Source organism: Capra hircus, chromosome 7 (assembly GCF_001704415.2).
Source record: "Capra hircus breed San Clemente chromosome 7, ASM170441v1, whole genome shotgun sequence".
Lineage (NCBI taxonomy): Eukaryota > Metazoa > Chordata > Mammalia > Artiodactyla > Bovidae > Capra > Capra hircus.
The window spans coordinates 25,933,363-25,946,370 of NC_030814.1; positions in this window are offsets into that span (position 1 = coordinate 25,933,363).

Consider the following 13,008-nt stretch of genomic DNA (forward strand, 5'->3'; position numbering starts at 1 on the left):
GATAAAATATAAAATAATGCCTATTTCCTCAATTCGTAGACTTTGACTGTAATGCCAAAAGTAGTAAATGCTAGCAGAGGTTTACTATTTGTGACCCAGGGTGTCTGAGAGAGATCTCAAAGACTTAGTAATCATTCTGAGTGATTGAAAGAGGGATTTTGAAATTATTTGTTATTGGAGAGCTCCACAGGTAGGACTTTTCACCTATGAAAAGTATTGGAAGCAATGGATCATCATTTAATATTTCTACATTATTAAGTGTATATAGTTTTAATTATCATAATTAAGGTAATTCTTTAATGTTCAATGACAAGAGTTAAGAACTTTCTTTAGCTTATAGAGTTACTGAAATAATCAAAAATAACTTTTTTTAATTTTCAGAAAGTATATTACAATGGTTTTATTTGAAAAATATTAAATGTTTGTTTCAAATTCCCTTGAAAAGAAGAGGATCTCTCTAAATACAAGGAAATGTCTTTGTTTTCTTCTTTTCATTTAATTTTATGTTCTTACTCAATGTCTGAATTGTAGTAGTCTTGGCTAAACTAATATAAAATAATTCATTCCAATTTTCAAGGAATAAGTAATTTAAAATTCTGTAATTTTGAAGTATCTAAATTAAAAATTTACTGTGGCAGGTGTGATGATTAGTTATACAAAATCACCCACAGCCCAAGTCTCCCCTGTATTCCTCTATTTTAATGTTGTAAAATGCCAAAACATGAACCTACCTGTGATTTTGCAGCTGGAGTAGTCAAGGCGGTGGTGGTGGTTTAGTCGCTAAGTCATGTCTGACTCTGCGACCCCATGGACTGTAGCCTGCCAGGCTCCTCTGTCCATGGGATTCTGGAATACTGGAGTGGTTTGCCACCTAGTTCTAAAAGTAGCTATAAGCTGAAGTTGCTTGGTGGGATTTCAAAACTTGATTTTAAAGGTAGGTGGAATCAGCTGGAAAATTCCTCCCAACCCCAAGCCCTCTGCTCATATATCTTTCCCACTTCCTCTTGTCTGGATTAGAGATCCCTGATCCCTGAAAGTTAGTGGCTAGCTTCAGGCCATAAAAAAATTGAGTCACATGTCAAAGGTACCACAGTAGGAAAAGGAAAGGACCTGAATGCTAAGAACTTAATCCACTGTGCCAGTGTTGGGTTTTCTCCATCTTTCTTCTTGTGTGAGATGAATGAATTCATTATTTATTTTAGTTGATTTTAAATTTAATTTTCCTTGCATTGGAATGGAGTCTTGTTAGTTTTTACTTATTCTATTGACATTCTTCCTAATTTCCATATGTATGTATATATGTGTACACATACCTGCATATTTACATAAAGTTTGCAATTGCTAGAGAAAAATATATTATAATATTTTTGTGATAACTTCCTAAATAGAAAAGTCAGAGACAAATGATATATATAAAATCACAAAAAGAAATATGTTCACTCAAATTGAAGTTGCCTGTAAGGATAACATCCCCAAATGTTTACCTAATCCTCATTTCTGTGATTCTTGAGTTCCTTCATTCAAAACCTTAATGCTCTAAAGAAACTGGAAACATTGCCCTGGATAAATTCATTGATGTATGAGGATGACACCTTTTTCTGACTTTCAGTTCATTACCCATAAGGGCATATAGAATTGTGAGTAGAGTTCAAATTTTAATAAATAATTTAAATTTCCATTTCATCTGTACTTGCATGTAGAACGAAACTTAGAGTCTCATAGCCATTTATGTTTATTCAGACCATTTAATAAGATACGTCTAGAGAGTACACTTTATGATTCGACTACAGTGATTGCTAAGGCAGTTGGCTTTTGAATTTTTAGGGAGTTCTGTGTGTGAAACCAAACAGCATCCTGAAATAAAGTGTGCCTTGTATCATTAGGTATTTTAAGTTCCTCAACTATTACTACTTCTTGAAGAATTTCTTTATTTGATAGTAAACTTAACAGGAACACTTTCATTCTACCACATCAAAATTTTCCAGTTTTGATATCCCTCTTCATTATGGTCGGTTCTTCTGCTACATGTTGGTAACTTTGTTAAATATTTCACTTGCAGTTTGTTTTAATTCTTAAAATTACCTAAATGATGCTTAGATTTTTGTAAGCAATTTGCTCAATTTCTCATGACCAAGATGGGACTAATCCAGGATTTTAGTGGGATCTGACTCCAGAGCTAACTTTTTGAATTCTACACCACAACAGCCCTGTGTTGCAAAAATTGCTTTCCACCTTCCTTAGGAATTCATACATTTTTACCATCACTCTATTTCATAGGGTCTGTGCTCTACTTTTTCAATGATTCAATAAAAACAGTTTCAGTGGTTTAAAGAAATATTGAACTCTTCTTCCCTCAAACTTCTCCATCCAATTTGAAGTTTTACAAAACAGGCTGCTTTCAGTAACTTTCTCTTTGACATAACCTATTCTTCATTGCTATTCTGATGCTAAAATAGGCTTGTCAAGTAATGTCTGCCTACTCAAAACATTTGTGGCAACAGAGAGGTGCACATTAAAATAAATTAAAGTAGGATAGCAGTAGTAATTTTAAAACTTCCTCCTAACATGTTTTTTAAGGCAAAGACTTTGGCACTTTATAACAATACAGTGTACTTTCAGAAATGTTGTCAGTTTTTGCTGCTCTCCTGGTTTCACCTTATCTGCAAATTAAGTCATTGACAGGTTTTATAAAAAAAGTTTCTTGAAATAGTTCATATTTTGAAACTGTTGGCAGTGATTATGCTGAGGCTACAGAACGAAAATGCAATGGACTTGGAATTCAGAGACCCTTATTTATCATTTAAGAAATCAAGATACATGATTTCTTCTAATTTTAGGGGGAGTTTGGAGGAAAACAGTTAAGTATTTTGGTAGTTTTTAAATCATTTAATGTAGGCCAAACCAAAAATACTCATTTAAGTATATATATATATATTTAAAATTTCAGGTTTATCACTGATGCATAAGATATGCATGTATACATGTATACCTACAAACATATATGTATTTGTACAAATACCTACCCACAAATACACATACAAAGGTATTTTATAAGACAAATAATTCTGCAGACCTTGCAACAGTCTCCAATCCACAGAACAAGTCATCCATTGTCCATTTACCCCACCCATTTGACTTTTAATAAAATTGTATTTACTGCTTAAAACATATGCTAGAAATTTAAATCCCCAGCTAATTCTAAGTGAACAATGCAAAGGAGCATATGAAAACAATGCAGTGGGAAAGATTAGTGATCTCTAAGAAAATTAGAGATACCAAGGGAATATTTCATGCAAAGGTAGGCACAATAAAGGACAGTATGGACCAAAGCAGAAGATATTATGACAAAGTGGCAGAATACACAGAAGAACTATACAAAAAAGGTCTTAATGACCCAGATAACCACAATAGTGAGGTCACTCACCTGAAGCCAGACATCCTGGAGTCCAAAGTCAAGCGGTCCTTAGGAAACCTCACTGCAAATGAAGCTAATGGACATGATGGAATTTGGTCTCTGGTTCCTCTACCTTTTCTAAATTCAGCTTATATGTCTGAAAGTTCTTGGTCCATGTACTGTTGAAGCCTCTCTTGCAGGATTTTGGGCATTATTTTGCTAGCATGTGAAAGGAGTGCAGTTGTGCAGTAGTTTGAACATTCATGCAAAGATCAAATCTAAAGGCTTTGAATGTCTGTATCACAACAGACTGTGGAATATTCTTAAAGAGAGGGGAATACCAGACCACCTTACTGGCCTCCTGTGAAACCTGAAGGCAGCTCAAGAAGCACCAATTAGAACCGGGCATGGAACAATGGACTGAACTAGGAAAGGAGTACATAAGGCTGTATATTGTCACATGATTTATTTAACTTATACTCTGTACATCAAGCGAAATGCTGGCCTGGATGAAGGACAAGCTAGAATCAAGATTGTGGGGAGAAATATCAATAACCACAAATATGCAGATGACACCACCCCTATGGCAGAAAGAAAGCAAAGAGGAACTAAAGAGCGTATTGATGAAGGTGAAAGAGGAGAGTGAAAAAGCTGGCTTATAACTCAACATTCAAAAAACTAAGATTATGGCACCCAGTCCCATTAGTTCATGGCAAGTAGATGGGAAAACAATGGAAACAGTGACAGACATTATTTTCTTGGGCTCCAAAATCACTGCAAATGGTGACAGCAGCCATAATTTAATTTAATTTAATTTAAAAAGCCACTTGGTCCTTGAAAGAAAAGCAATGACCAACCTAGACAACGTATTAAAAAACAGGTACATTACTTTGCCTGTGCTGCTGCTGCTAAGTCGCTTCAGTCGTGTCCGACTCTGTGTGACTCCATAGACAGCAGCCCACCAGGCTCCCCCGTCCCTGGGATTCTCCAAGCAATAACACTGGAGTGGGTTGCCATTAGCCTATAATGGTCCATATAGTCAAAGCTTTGGTTTTTCCAGTAGTCATGTATGGATATGAAAGCTGAGCAATAAAAAAGGCTGAGCACCTAAGGATTGATGCCTTCAAACTGTGATGCTGGCGAAGGCTCTTGAGAGTTTCTTGGACTGCAAGGAAATCAAACCAGTCAATCCTGAAAGAAATCAACCCTGAATATTCATTGGAAGAACTGATGCTAAACTTGAAGCTCCAGTACTTTGGCCGCCTGATGTGAAGAGCCAACTCATTGGAAAAAACCCTGATGCTAGTAAAGATTGAAGGCAGGAGGAGAAGGGGGCATGGTTGGATGGCATCACTGATTCAATGGATATGAGTTTGAGCAAACTCCAGGAGATGCTGAACGACAGGCAATCCTGGTGTGCTGCAGACCATGGAGTCACAAAGAGCTGGACATGACTGAGTGACTTAGCAACAAACAGTGGCTTTAAACAGAGATTCTACAGAGAAGCCATCCACTTAAAAGTGTTTTTATTGTTTATTAATTGTATGACATTTGACAGGCTACTTAAACGCAACAGTCTCTGTCTTCTCATCTGTAAAACAGAAACATAGTACACTTCTCCTGTTTTGAGATTATAATCTGAATGGTGTGTTCATTACTTTTCAGTTCAGCTCAGTTCAGTCACTCAGTCGTGTCCGACTCTTTGCGACCCCATGAATTGCAGCACGCCAGGCCTCACTGTCCATCACCAACTCCCGGAGTTCACTCAGACTCACATCCATCGAGTCAGTGATGCCATTCAGCCATCTCATCCTCTGTTGTCCCCTTCTCCTCCTGCCCCCAATCCCTCCCAGTATCAGAGTCTTTTCCAATGAGTCAACTCTTTGCATGAGGTGGCCAAAGTACTGGAGTTTCAGCTTTAGCATCACTCCTTCCAAAGAAATCTCAGGGCTGATCTCCTTCAGAATGGACTGGCTGGATCTCCTTGCAGTCCAAGGGACTCTCAAGAGTCTTCTCCAACACCACAGTTCAAAAGCATCAATTCTTCGGCGCTCAGCCTTCTTCACAGTCCAACTCTCACATCCGTACATGACATGACCACAGGAAAAACCATAGCCTTGACTAGACGGACCTTAGTCGGCAAAGTAATGTCCCTGCTTTTGAATATGCTATCTAGGTTGGTCATAACTTTTCTTCCAAGGAGTAAGCATCTTTTAATTTCATGGCTGCACTCACCATCTGCAGTGATTTTGGAGCCCCCCAAAAATAAAGTCTGACACTGTTTCCACTGTTTCCCCATCTATTTCCCATGAAGTGATGGGACCAGATGCCATGATCTTCGTTTTCTGAATGTCGAGCTTTAAGCCAACTTTTTCACTCTCCTCTTTCACTTTCATTACTTTTATCCACAACCTATTAGCCAGAATTTACTCACATAGGCATGGATTACCACAAGCATTATTAGAAAATGTGCTTTTTTTCCCTGAAGTCCTATGTTCCTATCTAAAAATCAGAGGTTAATGATGCTAAGTGGCAATCATCAGTGTGTTCTCCAAACAAAAGTAGATTTCTGTCAAACTATTTGATCTTTTTAATCCCTTATTCCAAACTTTGCAAAACCTCCCATTTCACCATGATAAAAGCCAAAACTCAGCACAGCATCATGTTATCTGTTATTAAGACTTGCTATTTGAGCTTTTAAATGTTTCAAATTTGGGTCTCTGGGAAAAAAAAAAGTTTGTGTACATACTTATATTTATTACAAATTTTGTTAATATAAGAAACATGAAATAGTCTACAAATAACAGTAAAATATACAATTAAAAAATTCTCTACACTTATAACGTCAGATTGAATTGTTATTTCTTCCAAAATCTACTGTTTAATAATTCTTTTACCAATAGTAGTTCCTCAAAATCAGGTTATATGTAAACATTCAATTACTGATCAGTTCCACTCATATCATTGACAAACAAGCATAGTCCTGATATCATTACTTGTTGATATTTTCAGAAAGACAAAAGTGAAACAGTGACAACACATCTAGTTAGAAAGTCTCTCGCTGGTCAATAATGTAATTATTTGTAAATCAGTTGATAATTTTGGAATATTGAAAGACAATATCTTCCAATTTTTGTGCTATTAACATGGCAACCATAAATACAATGCCATTTTGTTTTATTTTCATCACTTAATTTTTTTATCACCTTTTTAAAGCAAGTGATGATGGTCAGTTAACAAATCAACCACTCATTTATAGCACTTGACAATTTCTATGTTATAGACACTGCTGCCATGACTGATTTCATGACAGCAACATGATATCCCGGAATGTAAATTTGAGAAGAGGTATACAGTGACAAACCATTGTATGGTATTTTCACCAGGCTGATGTGAGAGTTGTAACTCCAAGATCAAATATTATAGTAAAATGTGGTTAAATAATAGGAAATTATGGATTTAAAATATTTTCTTTATTTTAATAGAATTTATTAATTATAAGAATATAAAATCAATTTTTTAATGGGAATGTAGAAATGATCACCGAATATCCAAGTCACTCCATTCTCATTTTGCATTGGAGCTTGATCATTCTTTATATAAAGAGGTGACAATTCTTATTATTAAAATACCTTACTGGAAAATATGCAAAATAAATTTTATATTTCTAAAGAGTACCCCTCAGGAGTGATACAGTGCCATCTTTGAGCATCATTCCTGAGTAACTTGTCAGTGCCAAATGAAATTGTCTTTAATTATCCAACGTCCATTAAATTTGATGACTAGTTTGATGATCATTTCACACTTCCCAGCATCAAATAAATATACTGTAAAGAATAAAAGTAAATACAAGTGGCCAAAAATTTCAAATCTATTTTGCAAAACAAGATCAAACTCATAGATAAACATTTATTCAATTTTAAAATGATATTTCTCACATTAGTTTTATTGGCCTATAATTCTTGTAAGTCAGAATGAAGCACTCTTATTTTTAGCCTTAAGCAGAGTCCCATGTTTTTCACTCTTCTGCCTCATAAACTCCAGCAGATTGGATGATAAATACTAAACTAGAGGGGTCCATTGGCAAATTCCAAAGTCTCTACCCACTTCCAGATTTTTAACCTCTTTTTTTTTTTGAAGACTTCAAACCTATTCCTGTCCTTTCATATCACAGACTGCACGCAAAATCTTCCAGCAGTCACAGTCACACACTTTTCTCTCTTTTTCTCAGTGGTACAGATCAAATACAAGCCTATACAATTGTCATGATTAAGAGTAAAAACATAAGGACTACAGAGAAATGTAGGTACTTCTATTGAAAGAAGATTCTGAACTTCAAAAAGGCTCAGTTACTGGAATTTTGCATAATATCCTTTTAGTGATGGAATTTATTTGCTTGTTTTAAATAGGAGTTGGAGAATGGAAGGAAACTCGATCTTGACAAATTAGTGATACCTGTACTAGTGTGCTAGAGGTAATGACAAGTTTTGATGTTTATTCTGATTAAGACTATTTATGAGACCCTAAAGAAAGCCACGGATTCCATCTATCTCAGTTATTTTATTAGTTTTACAAAAAAGTTTGGACTTAAATGTTCTGTACTGTATAAGCTCTGTAATTTTGCTAAAATATTTGCATATTATAAAATGGGTAGTGGGCTTCCCTGGCGGCTCAGATGGCAAAGAATCTGCCTGCAATGCAGGACACCCAGGTTCAACCCTGGGGTTGGGAAGATCCCCTGGAGAAGGAAATGGCTACCCACTGCTATATTCTTGCCTGGAGAATTCAATAGCCAGAGGAACCTGGTAGGTTACAGTCCATGGTGTCACAGAGTTGGACAAAACTGAGCAACCTTCACTTTCATGATGAGAAATAACAGAAAGTCTCTTGCCTTCAAAAAGAGTGCAATCAGTCCCATTGTAAAATAATACAAGACTATACTATCATGATATTTTTGTAACAAGTCAGTTTTGTAATTTTTGTTATAAACTTGTTATCAAGCAAGCCTTGTTTTTTAATATTCTTCTTCCTATTTTCAGTATTTCTTTCCAGATGACACTATTCTTTTATTGCATTTTAAAAGTCCTCAATGTAACTAATAATTAGTCATTCTAATGTTTTCAGAAAAATGAGTTCTCTGAACAATAACTTGTATACGTATAGCATGTAATTATTAACAAATTATGTGTTAAGTTTCTTAAAATTGAATTATCACCACTTGCAGATAAAAAAATCCCAGGATCAGAAACATCAGGAGAACACACATTTCTAGCTTCTGAAGGTCAAAGCTAGAAATGAACTCAAGGTCTTACAACAACTGCAGCTGATGTTTCTCTTTCTTCTGCAGCATGCTGCCTCCAGATTCAAAGCGCCTTTGATCGCTTTGATGCAGAGCAAGATGGATCCATGAACCATATTACAAATGCAGGGTCTATACAGTGCTAAGTGGGAAGTGAGCTTCAGTGATTTTTATGAAGATTTGGGAAAATACAAGATGGCATTTACAGCTGCTCTAAGAATTCCTAAAAAATGAGACAAAATACTGGATCTAAGTTTAGGAATACAATAATCCATTCTGTTTTAATGGAGCTGATTGCCTAGTATCAACCAAAAATAAAAAGCTCTGTCTAGTTTATTGATATAACTTATATATTTCTAGGTGATTCCCCAGAAATCCTTAACCCTCGAGTCATGTAAGACTCAGCGTAAGTTATCAGTGTGCTCTGATAACTGAAGAGAAAGAACCATTATGTTAGACCTATTTATTTTCAACTCCTTCCTCATCTGATAATGTAGAAGATATGTATATGTATATACGTGTATGTTTGTATATAGGTGCAACTGTTTATCTTCCTATGCCACCTTTTTAAATTAAACCATTAAACTGATAGAAAAAATAAGATTCAGAATAAAAGAAAACATTACAAAATTATTTTCCTATCAATGTATTTGGTTTGTTTCTGTTCATTACACATTTGTCAGATATTTACTATGTTTGGGGGATTATGGTACTTATTTGGCTACAGTGGAGAAGTACGTAGGTCAGGTCACTGCCCTCATGGGACTGTTCATTTTATGCGGAAGACAGGTAGTAATGAAAAACCAGTTAGTTTTGTGCAGAAGAGAGGTAGTAATGAAACAATCACACATTTAAATGCAAAATTACAAATGGAGAGAAAGTTACATGAAAACAGAAAGTAGCATGCACTTAGATAAAAATTATTCATAAAGATAATGCTGTTTGCTCACATATGTGACATCAGTGCAATATTGAATTTCTTAGTGATATATAATTACAATTCTTAAAAAAGAGAATGTAGAGGAATAGTTAAGCTTCTCCTTTAAAAATAGACTATAGGAGACAGCAGAAAGATACACCAGGCTCTCAGATGATGCCATGTAAGGATATCTTCTCCTTGAACTGCATTATGACACATGAAAGGATTCAGACTTAGCTTGAAAAATTTTGTGTTTCTGATTGTGGCTTAAAGTTTCTTTTCACCTTGGCCTGAAAAAAAATGTGGCATATGAAACCCAAAGACATGTATCAACCCATGACCCAAGACAAAGATGGTACAATTATCTAGGAAAATAAATTGAGACATAGTGGTTAGGCTTTTTAATAACTATTTTAGTCAGATCTTGAAATATCTGTAATAGCTTCACTTAGGCATAACCAGAAATGGTCTTTGGATTAATGATGTTCCTGATGTTCCTTGATGTTTCTTACTTCTTGAATTAATGAGATGGAACAAAGTGCTGGAGTCAGCAACAGAAGTAAATATTGCACATCAATTCAAGAGAAAGCTCAACAAGTTTCCTTATAAAGAAGGAATGAAGCCAAGTTATTGTAACTTTCTTTTGTTTTGTTATGTTATTGTTTTCTGGAGGCCTAGAAAATAGGATAATCTTATTTTAGCCAGTATTTCATTTCTTCATAAGTTTACCAAATAGGCTTGACTTGTTTAATGAGACATTAAGAAATAATAACTGAAAGCTTAATTGGATATAGATATAAATATAAGAAGCTCCCTTACGTTTTGAATTTATATTTTCTTTTAAAATTCATATTTTCTTTATCTGTGTTTTCTGAGCCTTCATGATTTGTCTACATATGGATTCTTTTTTATTTAATGCCTTGGGATTCGCCGAGATTCCTGAGATGAAAGAATAATGTCCTTTATTAATTAGTTCTGGAAACTTCTCCATTAATATTTTTCTTTCCTAATGTCTCTCCTGTACCTTCTGCAGGACCCTCTTTGACTCTCATTTTTTTTACATAATGGTCATGTCTGTCTTACTGTCCTGCTGGATAGGTTCTTTAGGAACTATGTCCCAGTTTTTAAGTTATTATTGGAGCTATGTTTAAAATTATATCATCATTTTCATTTCTTGAAGTTCATTTTTTTCAACTTTATTTTTTTTTCCTGTGGTTTTTTTCTTTTGACCTTTATGGATCTTGGAAATCCCCAGTTGAGTTCCTAAACAGTGCTGTAGTTCATGGGGTCACAAAGAGTTGGACAGGACTTAGTGACTGAACAACAAAAGTTTACTTGTGCTTACCAGGTGGTTCTGTGGCAGAGAATCTGCCTACCAAGCAGAAGATGCAAGGTTGAGCTCTGGGTCAGGAAGGTTCACTGGAGAAGGGAATGGCAACCCACTCTAGTATCCTTGCCTGGGAAATGCATGGACAGAGGAGCATGGCGAGCTATAGCTGAACAATAACAAAGTTTATATACTGAACAACAACAAAGTTTCTCTAATGGGTAATATACTACACAATTTTAAAACTGCATAATATATAAATGTAAACATCAATAGTTTTTATAAAGTAAGCACTTGTATAATTTTTACTGAGGTCAAAAGATAGCATATTTCTAGCAATCCTTTGCTCGTTATTTTCAAATTAAGACTTCTTCCCTACCAAGAAAGGTAGTCAGTATCTTGAATTTTATAGGCAACTTTTTCCTTATTTTCTATGCTTTCAGTCTTGAACACATGACCACAATGAGTACAAATCACATTGCTGGTTTTAAAACCTATATAAGTGAAATCCTTTGAGTTTATTTTCTTTCATTTAAAAAGTGTTTTGTGACATTCATCCAAATCTTGCATTTAATGGTAATGTTTTCATTTTCATTATAACACTTTGTTTATACATTCTATTCCTGTGGATCATTAGATTGTTTCCTTTTTGGGTGCTAGTATAAAAAACAAATTATGAACATTTCTATTGTGCCAATTAGAAAATATATCATAATTCTTTTTGTTAAATTCTAGGATTACAATAACTTTCGCATAGAATATATGGAACTTCAGCTTTATTAGATGATTCCGATCTGTTTTCCAAATTAGTTATACTGCTTTTCACTTCCATCAGCAGTGCACGTGTATGTCCAGTATACTACATTGCACCAACCCTTTGTGCTATCAATATTTCTTTATGTTTAGCCATCTGTGTAGTAAATTATTTTTGGTTTTAACTTATATATTTTAGATTATGGACAGTATGAGCAGATTTTCTTGTAATTATTATACATTGAGCATATCCTTCCTCAAAGTGCCTTAGACACTATCTGTTAAAATGAATGTTCAAATTTTATTCTCTTTTTTTTTCACTTGTGACTTATAAGATTTTTTTTTAATATTCTTTATTTTTTACATGTTTTGCATATATCTTCTCCCACTCTCTGGCTTGCCTTTTGTCTCTAATTGTTTTTCTGATGAGATGAATTCTGGGTATTCATATCATCAAAATAAACTACATTTCCTTTTATAGTAAGTACTATTCCTCTCATTTTTAAGAATTTTTTGTCATTCATAGTTAATGATGATGTTTTCCTGTTTTATCTTCTAGGAAGTTTAATGTTTAAATTTTCATAAATGTCTACAATGTTATTAAAATTGAAATCTGGACGTTTTGTCTGTTAGAAATCTCATTTTTCTCCCATATGAATTTCCAATTTTCCTAACACCATTTACTAAAAAAATGGATCCTTTCTGTCTGTGCTGCAATGCTGATTTTGATACAAATCAGTTCTCATAAACCATTAGGTTAGGTTCTCCTTTCACTGACTAATTGCAATATGCTAAGCCTGGAAGGAAAGTTATGACCAACCTAGACAGCATATTAAAAAGCAGAGACATTACTTTGCCAATAAACATCCATCTAGTCAAGGCTATGGTTTTTCCTGTGGTCATGTATGGATGTGAGACTTGGACTGTGAAGAAAGCTGAACACTGAAGAATTGATGATTTTGGACTGTGGTGTTGGAGAAGACTCTTGAGAGTTCCTTGGACTGCAAGGAGATCCAACCAGTCCATTCTAAAGGAAATCAGTCCTGGGTGTTCATTGGAAGGACTGATACTAAAGCTGACTCCAATACTTTGGCCACCTCATGCTAAGAGTTGACTCATTGGAAAAGACTCTGATGCTGGGAGGGATTAGGGGCAGGAGGAGAAGGGGATGACAGATTATAAGATGGCTGGATGGCATCACCGACTCGATGGACATGAGTTTGAGTAAACTCCGGGAGTTGGTGATGGACAGGGAGGCCTGGTGTGCTGCGGTTCATGGGGTCGCAAAGAGTCGGACACGACTGAACAACTGAACT